Below are 11,432 nucleotides of genomic sequence, written 5' to 3'. Positions count from 1 at the left end.
TTTATGCATATCTAAGTTAAAAACACACATAGAAATGGTAAAATTTTATTTTATTTTAACCACTTCAGCCCCGGAAGGATTTACCCCCTTCCTGACCAGAGCACTTTTTTGCGATTCGGCACTGCGTCGCTTTAACTGACAATTGCACGGTCGTGAGACGTTGTACCCAAACAAAATTGACATCCTTTTTTTCCGACAAGCAGAGCTTTCTTTTGACGGTATTTGATCACCTCTGCGGTTTTTATTTTTTGCGCTATGAACAAAAAAAGAGTGACAATTTTGAAAAAAACGCATTCTTTTTTACTTTTTGCTATAATAAATATCCCGATAAATATAACATTTTTTTTCCCTCAGTTTAGGCCAATATGTATTCTTCTACATATTTTTGGTAAAAGAAAAAAAATTGCAATAAGCATATATTGATTGGTTTGTGCAAAAGTTTTAGCGTCTACAAAATAGGGGGTCGTTTTTTGGCATTTTTATTATTAATTTTGTTTTTATTAGTAATGGCAGCGATCTGCGATTTTTATTGGGACTGCGCCATTATGGTGGACACATGGCACATTTTTGACACTATTTTGGGACCATTGTCATTTATACAGCGATCAGTGCTATAAAAATGCATTGATTACTGTATAAATGACTCTGGCAGTGAAGGGCTTAATCGTCATCGGGAGCAGTGATCGCTGTCATGTGTGTTGTAGCCCCTCCCCCCACAGTTAGAATCACTCCCTAGGACATACTTAAAGGGGTTGTAAAGGTTTGTTTTTTATTTTCTACATAGGTTCCTCTAAGCTAGTGCATTGTTGGTTCACTTACCTTTTCCTTCGATTTCCCTTCTAAATGTTTTTTTTCTTTGTCTGAATATCTCACTTCCTGTTTCTCCTCAGTAAACTTCTCACCATCATCCGAGTGGTGGTTAGTCAGCCAGAACAACTTACTGAACAGCTTACTGAGGAGGAACAGGAAGTGAGAAATTCAGACAAAGAAAACAAAGAAAAAAAACATTTATAAGGGAAATCGAAGGAAAAGGTAAGTGAACCAACAATGCGCTAGCTTAACGGAACATATTTAGAAAATAAAAAACGAACCTTTACAACCCCTTTAAGTATGTCCTAGGGAGTGATTCTAACTGTGGGGGGGAGGGGCTATAACACACATGACAGCGATCACTGCTCCCGATGACAAGGAGCAGTGATCTCTGTCATGTCAGTAGGCAGAACGGGGAAATGATTTGTTTACAAAAGCATCTCCCTGTTCTACCTCTCCGTGACACGACCGCAGGCACCCGGCGGACACCGAGTTTGCGGGACCTGCGGTCACGGAGAACGCAGCGGGCACACGTGCACCCCCAGCGCCACTTCTTAAAGGGGACGTACTGTACCTGTACGCTCTTTTGCCCAGCAGTGCCATTCTGCTGACGTATATCGGCGTGCGCTGGCCGGGAAGCAGTTAATCCTGACAATAAGAAAGAAAATATGTACAAAACATCTGTAAATATCCTTTTAACAATATAGCCTGAACCAGGATCCACCAGCTTGTGACTGGACAGTGAAGGAGCAGCAGCAGCATGAAGAGGTTGCTACACTGCTCTACCTCATGTAGGCACATTCGCTGTGTTAGACTGACAGCACTGTGCAAGGCAATAGGATCCTGATTGGCTCCTTTTCCTGGGGTTGAAAAAAAGTGAACTAAATAGTTAGGGCTCTGCATAGTGTTCTTAGTCGAACGCTGTCAACATGCTAACAAGAGTAGGAAGCCCAGATCAATATGCTCCTGCTCCTGCTATCAATATGCTCCTGTTATCAATATGCTCCTGGGCTCCTGCTATGAATATGCTCCTGGCCTCCTGCTATCAATATGCTCCTGCTATCAATATGCTCCGGCTCCTGCTATCAATATGCTCCTGCTCCTGCTATCAATATGCTCCTGCTCTTGCTATCAATATGCTCCGGCTCCTGCTATCAATATGCTCCTGCTCCTGCTATCAATATGCTCCGGCTCCTGCTATCAATATGCTCCTGCTCCTGCTATCAATATGCTCCTGCTCCTGCTATCAATATGTTCCTGCTCCTTTATTTTCTGGTCAGCAGCTAACATAATATGCATGTTATATAAAACGCTCTACATCTGAACAAGAATGGCCACCAGACTACACCCTTTAAAGCAGTAACTCTTAAATGCAGCAACAAGCCCACATCCTCTAGGCTAGTGATGGTGAACCTTGGCACCCCAGATGTTTTGGAACTACATTTCCCATGATGCTCATCTACACTGCAGAGCATATGAGCATCATGGGAAATGTAGTTCCAAAACATCTGGGGTGCCAAGGTTCACCATCACTGCTCTAGAACAGCAATTTGTAACCTTCAATGTGCATACTACTCCTGTTCTCAACGGAAAAAAGAAGCAAGCACATGTAATCATATTTTCAATACTCCTTCTGAATGATAAAAATGAAGCAAAAGGAGTGGTTTGGGAGCTTGCAGAGGATGTTACAAAGAGGCAGAAGAACAGCAAGAAACGATTAAAAAATGAAAATGGATTATAGGGCTATTAAAGTGGTTGTAAACCCTAGAAAAAAAAAAAACCTACAAGACAAAGGCATAATGAGCTAGTATGCACACTAGTATACACACTATACTAGCTCATTATGAATTACTTACCTGAGATCGAAGCCCCTGCAGCCGTCCTCGTACCCCGCTCCGACAGCCGACATCGCTCCGGAGTTACTTACAGGTATCGCCGGCTCCAGTGCTGCGATTGGCCGGAGCCGTGATGACGTTACTCCCACGTGGGAGCCGCCTGTAACGGCACAGTCTAACTGAAGCAACGGCGCGTACTGCCATTGCTTCGGTGCACTGAGCATGTGCCAATAACGTCAGAACATACAAATACAGGGGATATCTCCTAAATCATGCAGGTTTAGGAGATATCCCCTGTAACAAAAAGTGGTTGTAAAGGGTTTACAACCACTTTAAGTGATAAAAAAAAAAAAAAATTAAAAGTCAGCAGCTACTATACTAAATACTGCAGCTGCTGATTTTTAATAATCGGATACTTACCTGTTCCAGGGTCCAGCGATGCGGGGGAACAAAGCCCCCCCTTGTTCCCCGCTCCGCTCGCTGCGCCATCATTCGTACTGTGGGCACCCAGCTGTGGCTTCACATCTGGGCACCCACTGCGCACGCGCGAGCGGTGCAGGGCACGTGATACGCCGCACAGTCACCTGGGACATGTGACAGGTCCCAGGTGACTGTGCGGCGCGAGGTGAAGTGATGTCACCAGCCCGGGGAAGGAAGAAGGCAGACTACGAGGGACCCCCTAGCAATAGGTATTTAGAGGTAAGTAAAAAGATTATTTTTTTCCAATTTTTTTTTTTTTTTTTTTTGTTTTAAGATTTTTAGTCACTTTTTTATTTTTTGGTGGCAACACCACTTTAAGTACTAGCCGAGTCGGGTTCATTGAAAAGTTGCATGGCATTTAGACCTTATTCGTACATTGACAGTCATTCTTGGTCTGTTGACAGAACTAAATGCAGAAAATGCAAAGAAAGCATGATTCAGCATTCCCACAGTCACCATGACACACAGTCTGGTGGTTGTAATGGAATGCATAATGGAAAAAAAATGTGAAAAAATTTTGAACTCCGGAAACTCTACCCCCACTGTAAGAGACACTTACAGTGTAATATTATTATTCGCATTTTCAGAATCATTAATAACTCGCCCTCATCTCCTGGAACCTGATAAAATAATAAATAACACATTAAAAAAAGTGATTCATCAACATATGCAGTTGCATATAATAATAATACGCACAGTTCAGTATAAACAGTAAAAACACTATACAGTAGGCATGGTCATCATCTATCTACCATAATCAAAGGCTTCACAGGTTCACAAAGGTGTTTTGCCCCATAATTTCCTATCCATAAGGCAAGCTTGTGTTTTTATTATTGCAGGACCCCTATGTTCTTAGAGCACCTTGCAGCTTTCTCCTGTGCACCTTGGGCAGGGGTTGAAGCCTTGACACCCTAGGCCAGTGATTCTCAACCAGGGTTGCTCCAGAAGTTGCTAGGGGTTCCTTCAGCATTGGGTAATTTCTGCCTCTCAGATAAGTTCCCACTGACACCATTGATCTTTTTATCTATCTGTAAGGAGGTAATTCTTCCCAATGGCCACAAGTGTAAGGACCATTCTTCCCACAGACCATCACACTAATGTATCATGAGTTGTAGATTTCTACTTTTTAACAGGGGTTCCCTGAGACGGCAGAAGTATTTCAAGGGTTCCTCTATGTTGAAAAGGTGGAGAAAGGCTGCCCTAGGCTTAAGGGCAGTAGGTGGAATGATGCCAGACGTCATTCAACCTGGAAGGCACTGGGTTCATGGGGTAGAGGAGGTGATTTTAGCAAATGGAACTGCTTTTATTATTTTTAATGAGTTGCTTTGGATCGGCCATTGGATTTTATGCCCTAGGTCAGTGATGGTGAACCTTGGCACTCCAGATGTTTTGGAACTACAATTCCCATGATACTCATCTACACTGCAGAGTGTATTAGCATCATGGGAAATGTAGTTCCAAAACATCTGGGGTTCCAAGGTTCGCCATCACTGTCCTAGGTAGAACTGCAATTTAATGTCCCCCTTTGGTGCAGCACATGGTCAACGGTCCTTTGTTTACTGCCTGTCAAGATGGTGTCATAGTTACATAGTAGGTGAGGTTGAAAAAGGACACAAGTCCATCAAGTCCAACCCGTGTGTTATTATGTGTCAGTATTACATTGTATATCCCTGTATGTTACGGTCGTTCAGGTGCTTATCTAATAGTTTCTTGAAACTTTCAATGCCTCCTGCTGAGACCACCGTCTGTGGAAGGGGATTCCACATTCTTGCCGCTCTAATGCCGCATACACACGACCAGACTATTCGACGGACTTGGTCCGGCGGACAATCCGACGGACTTTGATTCTGAGGCCCGCCGGACTTTAAAGCGAACGGACTTGGCCACACACGATCACTCCAAAAGTCAGACGGATTTGAACGTGATGCCGTAGAATAAGGAAGTTCATAACCAGTAGCCAATAGCTGCCCTAGCGTCGGTTTTAGTCCGTCGGACTTGCACACATTTTTCGACCGGACTCGAGTCTGGCAGACAGATTTGAAGCAAGTTTTATTTCTAGGTCTGCCGGACTTTTGGGAAGAAAAAGTCCACTGGATCCCACACATGATCGAATTGTCAGACGGATTCCAATCTGCCAGACCAAGTCCGTTGAAAAGTCCAGTCATGTATACGCGGCATTACAGTAAAGAACCCTCTATGTAGGTTAAGGTTAAACCTCTTTTCTTCAAATTTTAATGAGTGGCCACGAGTCTTGTTAAACTCCCTTTTGCAAAAAAGTTTTATCCCTATTGTGGGGTCACCAGTACAGTATTGGAATATTGAAATCATATCCCCTCTCAAGCGTCTCTTCTCCAGAGAGAATAAGTTCAGTGCTCCCAACCTTTCTTCATAACTAATATCCTCCAGACCCTTTATTAGCTTTGTTGCCCTTCTTTGTACTCGCTCCATTTCCAGTACATCCTTCCTGAGGACTGGTGCCCAGAACTGGATAGTATACTCCAGGTGCGGCCGGACCAGAATCTTGTAGAGCGGGAGAATTATCATTTTATCTCTGAAGTCAATCTCCTTTTTAATGCCAATATTCTGTTTGCTTTGTTAGCAGCACCTTGGCATTGCATGCCATTGCTGAGCCTATCATCTACTAGTACCCCCAGGTCTTTTTCTATCCTAGATTCCCCCAGAGGTATAGATTGCATTCATATGTTTGCCACCCAAATGCATTATTTTACATTTTTCTACATTGAACCTCATTTTCCATGTAGTTGCCCACCCCATTCATTTGTTCAGATCTTTTTGCAAGGTTTCCATATCCTGCGGAGAAGTTATTGCCCTGCTTAGCTTAGTATCATCCGCAAATACAGAGATTGAACTGTTTACCCCATCCTCCAGGTAATTTGTGAATAAATTAAATAGGATTGTTCCCAGCACAGAACCCTGGGGGACCCCACTACCCACCCCTAACCATTCCGAGTACTCGTCCTTGTAGCCAGTTTTCAATCCATGTACTCACCCTATGATCCACGCCAACGGACCTTATTTTGTACAGTAAACGTTTATGGGGAACTGGGTCAAATGCTTTTGCAAAGTCCAGATACACCACATCTACGCGCCTTCCTTTATCTAGCTGGCAACTCACCTCCTCATAGAAGGTTAATAGATTGGTTTGGCAAGAATGATTCTTCATGAATATCAGAAGACAACCAGCACGTGCACCAATACACAGATCCAGGGTCATTACCAGCCAGTTGTGCCTCCATGCACTTTTGCACAAACACGCTAATCTACAAGGGCAAGTTGTTTGGACATCTGGGAATGCAAACACAATGACACACATCCCTAGCCCCAGGCTTGGAACCAGACAACCTATCAAGTGGCAAAGCTGAGCTAGGAAGTTGCTGGATGGTCTTTAGCTGTTATCCTATGACTTATGAAAAGTCTACAAGACTACGCCTTGCCTCTGCTGATTCCTGGTGTGACCTTGGCTAGTTCTTGACTTTTGCTTATCTCTGATGAATCATGGTGTGACTTGGGCTAGTTCCTGTCTTTGCAAAGAAAACAACTGTGATTTCATACCGCGCTAAACTAACAAATATGTATAAATACATTTCCAATAAACCACCACCAAAACAAATAATCCCCACAAATGTGCCGGTGGTATCTTCTAATTCTTCAAAAAATTGTGGTTCAAAAACTAAATGATATTATAGTGTCTTCAAAGGTGAGTTTCCTTCCACCAACTTCTAGGTTAAGTATCCTACATACCAGACGGAATTTAAACCCATGACAGGTAGTCAAACCCAGCAGAGTAGACAGATCTCCAGAACCAGCAGCTCAGAAATGGCACAACCACTGAGTGAATATGGCACATGGATCAAGAAAAAAAGAACAGGGATCCTCATGGTTCAATACCGTTAAAAGAATTATATAAAACCGCAAGTTGCACTTACAAACAGAAGATCAAATCATGCTCATAGGAAATGGCAGGGACACCGCCCGCATTCCACCTGCGTTCCAGCGAATGGTGGAAGTGACGTGGCCCGTATCACGGGAGCCAACACATTTTGTCAGTAATGTCTGACGTCATCAGGGATCATGAGCTGATCCCTGGTGTGACTTTCACTATGGGTTATCTTTGCTGATTCCAGGTGTGACTTGGCCTTGTTCCTCATTATGGCTTGTCTCTGTTGATTTCCGGTGTCTCCCCATCTCCCTGGCTAGTCCCTGTCTACGTCTTGTCTGGCTGATCTCTGGTGTGACCTTGGCTAGTTCCTAACTACAGCTTGTCTCTGCTGATTCCCTCTGAGATCTCAGCTAGTTCCTGATTATGACATGACTCTACTGATCATGGTGGGCTCTAGCAGGGTGCTGGAGTGGGCTTGCGCCCCCCATATTTCAGTTATGCCCCTCAGGCCAGCCCTTCCATGGATGATTTGTGTTGCCAGTGAGCTCTTTTCCCCCATTCCCACACTCAGGGCTGGAACAAGGGGAGGGCAACCTGGAGCACTGAAGTCCTGAAAGTAGAAGTGAGAGAGAGGAAAGAGCCAGGAGGAGGTGTGGGCTGTGCTCTGCTCTCCTCTCCTGTGAGAACAGTACTCTACCACGTGGCAGATCGCTATGTCGTCCAGGGGCTGCTGATCTCCAAGGCCATGTGGGTATGGGGCAGGAAATCAAACTGTGTGTGCAGCCCAATATAAGAACAATCTGTTGCATGGAGAAGAGCTGTTTTGACAGGAGAGCACAGCACAGCCTGCACCTCCTCCTAGCTCTGTATCAGTGATTTTTTTTTGGGTGATGGAGATTTGTGCTAGTAGGGGGGAAATTGGTGGGATTTGACCTGAGAGGCGGGGTTGGGGTAGGGAGGGGCAATGATTTGTGCTGGGAGACTAAATTTGAACCTTGGAGGAGGGGGACGTTTTGCATTTTTTGTTTGGGGAGAAAAAGGGGTGCTTAGGAGGTGAGTGTGCTTATTAATGCTGTCTTTTTTCTTTTTTTTTTGATGCAGAGGGATTTATGCTGAGACATGATGCTCACACTTGGGGAGGGGGTGGAGTTTGTCATCTTTGTCCTAGGCGCTAGATGACCTTGTTCAGGCACTGCCCGCACTATACACAGGGCACTCAGCAGATCACCTCCTCCCACACAGCACATAGCCAAGATCAGATTCCCTTACAGACACAGCCTAAATATGCACTCCGTGCAGTGGCGGCTTGTGCATTGTGGGTGCACGAGTGCCGTCCCTCCATCCTTTCAGGACGCCAGATGCATGGATTCCTATGGGGGGGTGGTACATTTTGAAGCACCTGATTAGAGCCAGAGGCTCTAATAGGCTTAGAAATAGAGTGGGCTCGGGGGCGCAGAGAGTGCACCCTGATCCCACCCAATTGTTTGACCATAGCGAATAAATTTTCGCTATTTTCACACTAACCTTCCTCCACCCAGTCAGGAGGCAGGACGTCAGACCTGCTTCCTGATTGGCCAAATTCAGAAGAGGAGCGAGGGAACACATGCTGGAGCCGCTGCTCTGAGAGGACAGTGCTGTGGTAAGTCCCCTCGGCTCTGTCAGAGCCACGGAGGTGTGCCGGAGCTGCGATCAGTGGGCTCGGGGAGGTGCCGGAGCCACGATCCCTGGGCGGGGGGGTGTGGGGTGCTGGAGCCACGATCCATGTGCGGGGGGGAGGCCGTGGGCACAGGTGGCTACGTTTGATGGGCAAGTGGCTGCATATGATGGGTGCAATGGCTGTGTATGATGGGCACAAGTGGCTGCGTTTGATGGGCACAAGTAGCTGCATTTGATGGGCAAGTGGCTGCATTTGATGGGCACAGGTGACTGCATTTGATGGGCACAGGTGGCTGCATTTGATGGGCACAAGTGGCTGATTGTATATGATGGCCAGGGTTTCGGTATTTTTCAGTTTGTTTGCGGCCCCCCCCAAAAAGAAAATTCTGAGCACCAGCTACCACTGCTGCACAGTGTATAGTTGGCTACTATGTTGCAGTTCACACCTCTGAATCTCCCATATCGGAATAACAGCGCAGCTGCAGTAGCCAGCTACATACTGTGCAGATCACTCCTTTATCTGTAAGGCTATGCCCAGGCTGTGTGAATTGCGATGATGGGAGAAGGAGCTCTACTGACTTGTATTGACTGTCCAGTCCCCTGCTGACCTCTCACCCTCTGCTGTGTTGACCCCCTGCACACTGCCCTGCTGCCCTCTGTCCGCTGCCCTACTAACCCCTGTACACTGCCTTTATAACACCCTATACACTGCCCTACAAATTAATGGCCTCTGTACTCTGGCCTACAAATTGCTGACCCTGTTCTCTACCCTGCTGACCATTACATCATTACGACGAAACGTACCTTGAGGCGCATCCCAGTCACATAGTTTGGTCCGAACTTTTGGTTCCCAAGATCCAGGGGGTGGAACACACGCCCATTTAAGCAGCAGAAGCGGCACGGCTAGTTTCCAACTCAACCGGTCTCATACGTTCATTCCCTCTAGTGCTGAGGCAAGGCATTTTTAAGTAAGAGGCCGTTTAGCTATTTTTTTTTTTATGCTATTCTAAATAAAACAATATTATGCCATGGTCCCGTTCTCTCTATATTTTTTCCTGAGCAAATGTGGATTGAAACATTACTCCCTTTTTTTTCTATTGAAAAAACACAAAACACCCAAAAACTTCCACCCAGTGCCAAAAAAAGTGCACACACATAAAGAGTGAACATAAAAACGTGCAACGGGTGTCCTACTGTCCTCCACTAGGAAGGACCTTACCCTGATCCCCCGGGGCGTTAGGCTCCAGACGGGGACTGAGGTACCATACTTGGCCCATCTGGCCAAAACCAGACGACCGCATTTCTTCGGAAGGTCTGCCAAAACAGACTCACCCAGGTACTAGGGTAGAGGCTCCCCCGAAGGGAGACCCCCAAAGAGAGGGCGAACCAAGCCAGAAGGCTTATGTCCACCCTCCCACAAGACTTTGAGGGTTGGCCCGAGGACCGACACCATACTCGCCAAACGTGCAGTGACGTAACATAAAACGTGACACACAAAACTCATAAAATTAAATAAATAAAGTGGGGAAGGGATAGTGAAGAAGGAGAGTGAAAAGGTGGCCATTGTGAATGCAATGACCAGGCCCTCTGGCCAGGAATCAAAAATTCCTCTGGTCCTAGCCAAAAGGCACAGCCCTAGAGGCAGGTGTGAAAAAGCGTGTATACAGTGAGGTGGCCATGGTGCCAAACATCAAAGTGACAAAGCACAGTGAACGTAAGGCACCCCTGAACTGCCACTTCAGGGGCACATCACCATAGGCTTTTCAACAAAAGCATCCCGACCCCCCAGCCCAGACCACAGCAGCCCCCAACCCAGCCAGAAAGGCATGGAGATCCAGGAGCTTAGTGAGAGCCCTTTGCCATCAGGCCTCACCCTCACTCCCATCACTCCTACCTAATTACATTCGGGAAATACTGGCCGTTCCCCCGGTCGGAGAAAGGGGAACCAACGTTCCCTCCCGAAAAACTGACCGGAGCTAGAGCTACCCCAATTCAGGCCAGAAGGCCAGGGTCCCCTCCCCTGGCGCCGGCCAGTGGTTCTCCATCCTCATCAGAAGGCTTCCCTTTCGGCTACGAACCGCTCCAGGTTACCTTCACACCAGCAGGTTTTGCATAGCAACCGCCACCCCTGCTCCACCTCGCCGTAGAACAGGGACGGAAGTAAGCGCCACCACCTGGTAACTGATAAGAACAGATACTACACTTGATCTTAGCCAAAAGGCCGAGAAACATTACTCCTGGTACACCTAAGCAGAGTTTCTCCATCAAGGTCGGCAGCTCCTTAAACCTGCCAAAGCTTCACCTGACCTTTCTTTTTAAATAAAGGGGTCATGGTGAGTCGGTTAATAGGCTACTTACCAAAATTCAGCGGGTGACGTGTTTGTGCAATTTCTCCTAAGCGGAGACGGGGTACAGAATTTACTCCATTTCAGTTTCACATTTTTTATGTATATGGACACTTTTTGAGTTGATTTATTTCATTTATTCAATGCATATTGAAGCATGTATTGACTTGTAAGATACCTGCGGTATTATTAAGCACTAGAGCACTTTATTGGCATCATTATTATAATAGCGCCCCGTTATTATCTACAACCCACACCCTCTACCTAGGATGTATTCAAAAACACTAAAGTGTATTTCCCTTAAGGGGCCTTTGTGTTTTGGCATGCATGTTGCCACGCTTTACATTGCACATCAAAGCATTCCATAGCACACATAATGTGCATTGCCATGCATCATGACCATAA

The 11,432-nt window shown here is 46.0% G+C and overlaps 1 pseudogene; it reads right to left on the bottom strand.

Moving 5' to 3' along the window:
* Positions 1-10,830: 10,830 nt before the first annotated feature.
* On the bottom strand, positions 10,831-10,915 carry LOC143990623 (U2 spliceosomal RNA; annotated as a pseudogene).
* Positions 10,916-11,432: the final 517 nt, after the last annotated feature.

The sequence above is a fragment of the Lithobates pipiens genome, unplaced genomic scaffold, assembly GCF_037356315.1.
Source record: "Lithobates pipiens isolate NorthernLeopardFrog02 unplaced genomic scaffold, aLitPip1_a1.2 Scaffold_18, whole genome shotgun sequence".
NCBI classification, from domain to species: domain Eukaryota; kingdom Metazoa; phylum Chordata; class Amphibia; order Anura; family Ranidae; genus Lithobates; species Lithobates pipiens.
Note: the sequence above shows the minus strand (reverse complement) of the source record. Positions and strands in the feature narration are given on the sequence as shown.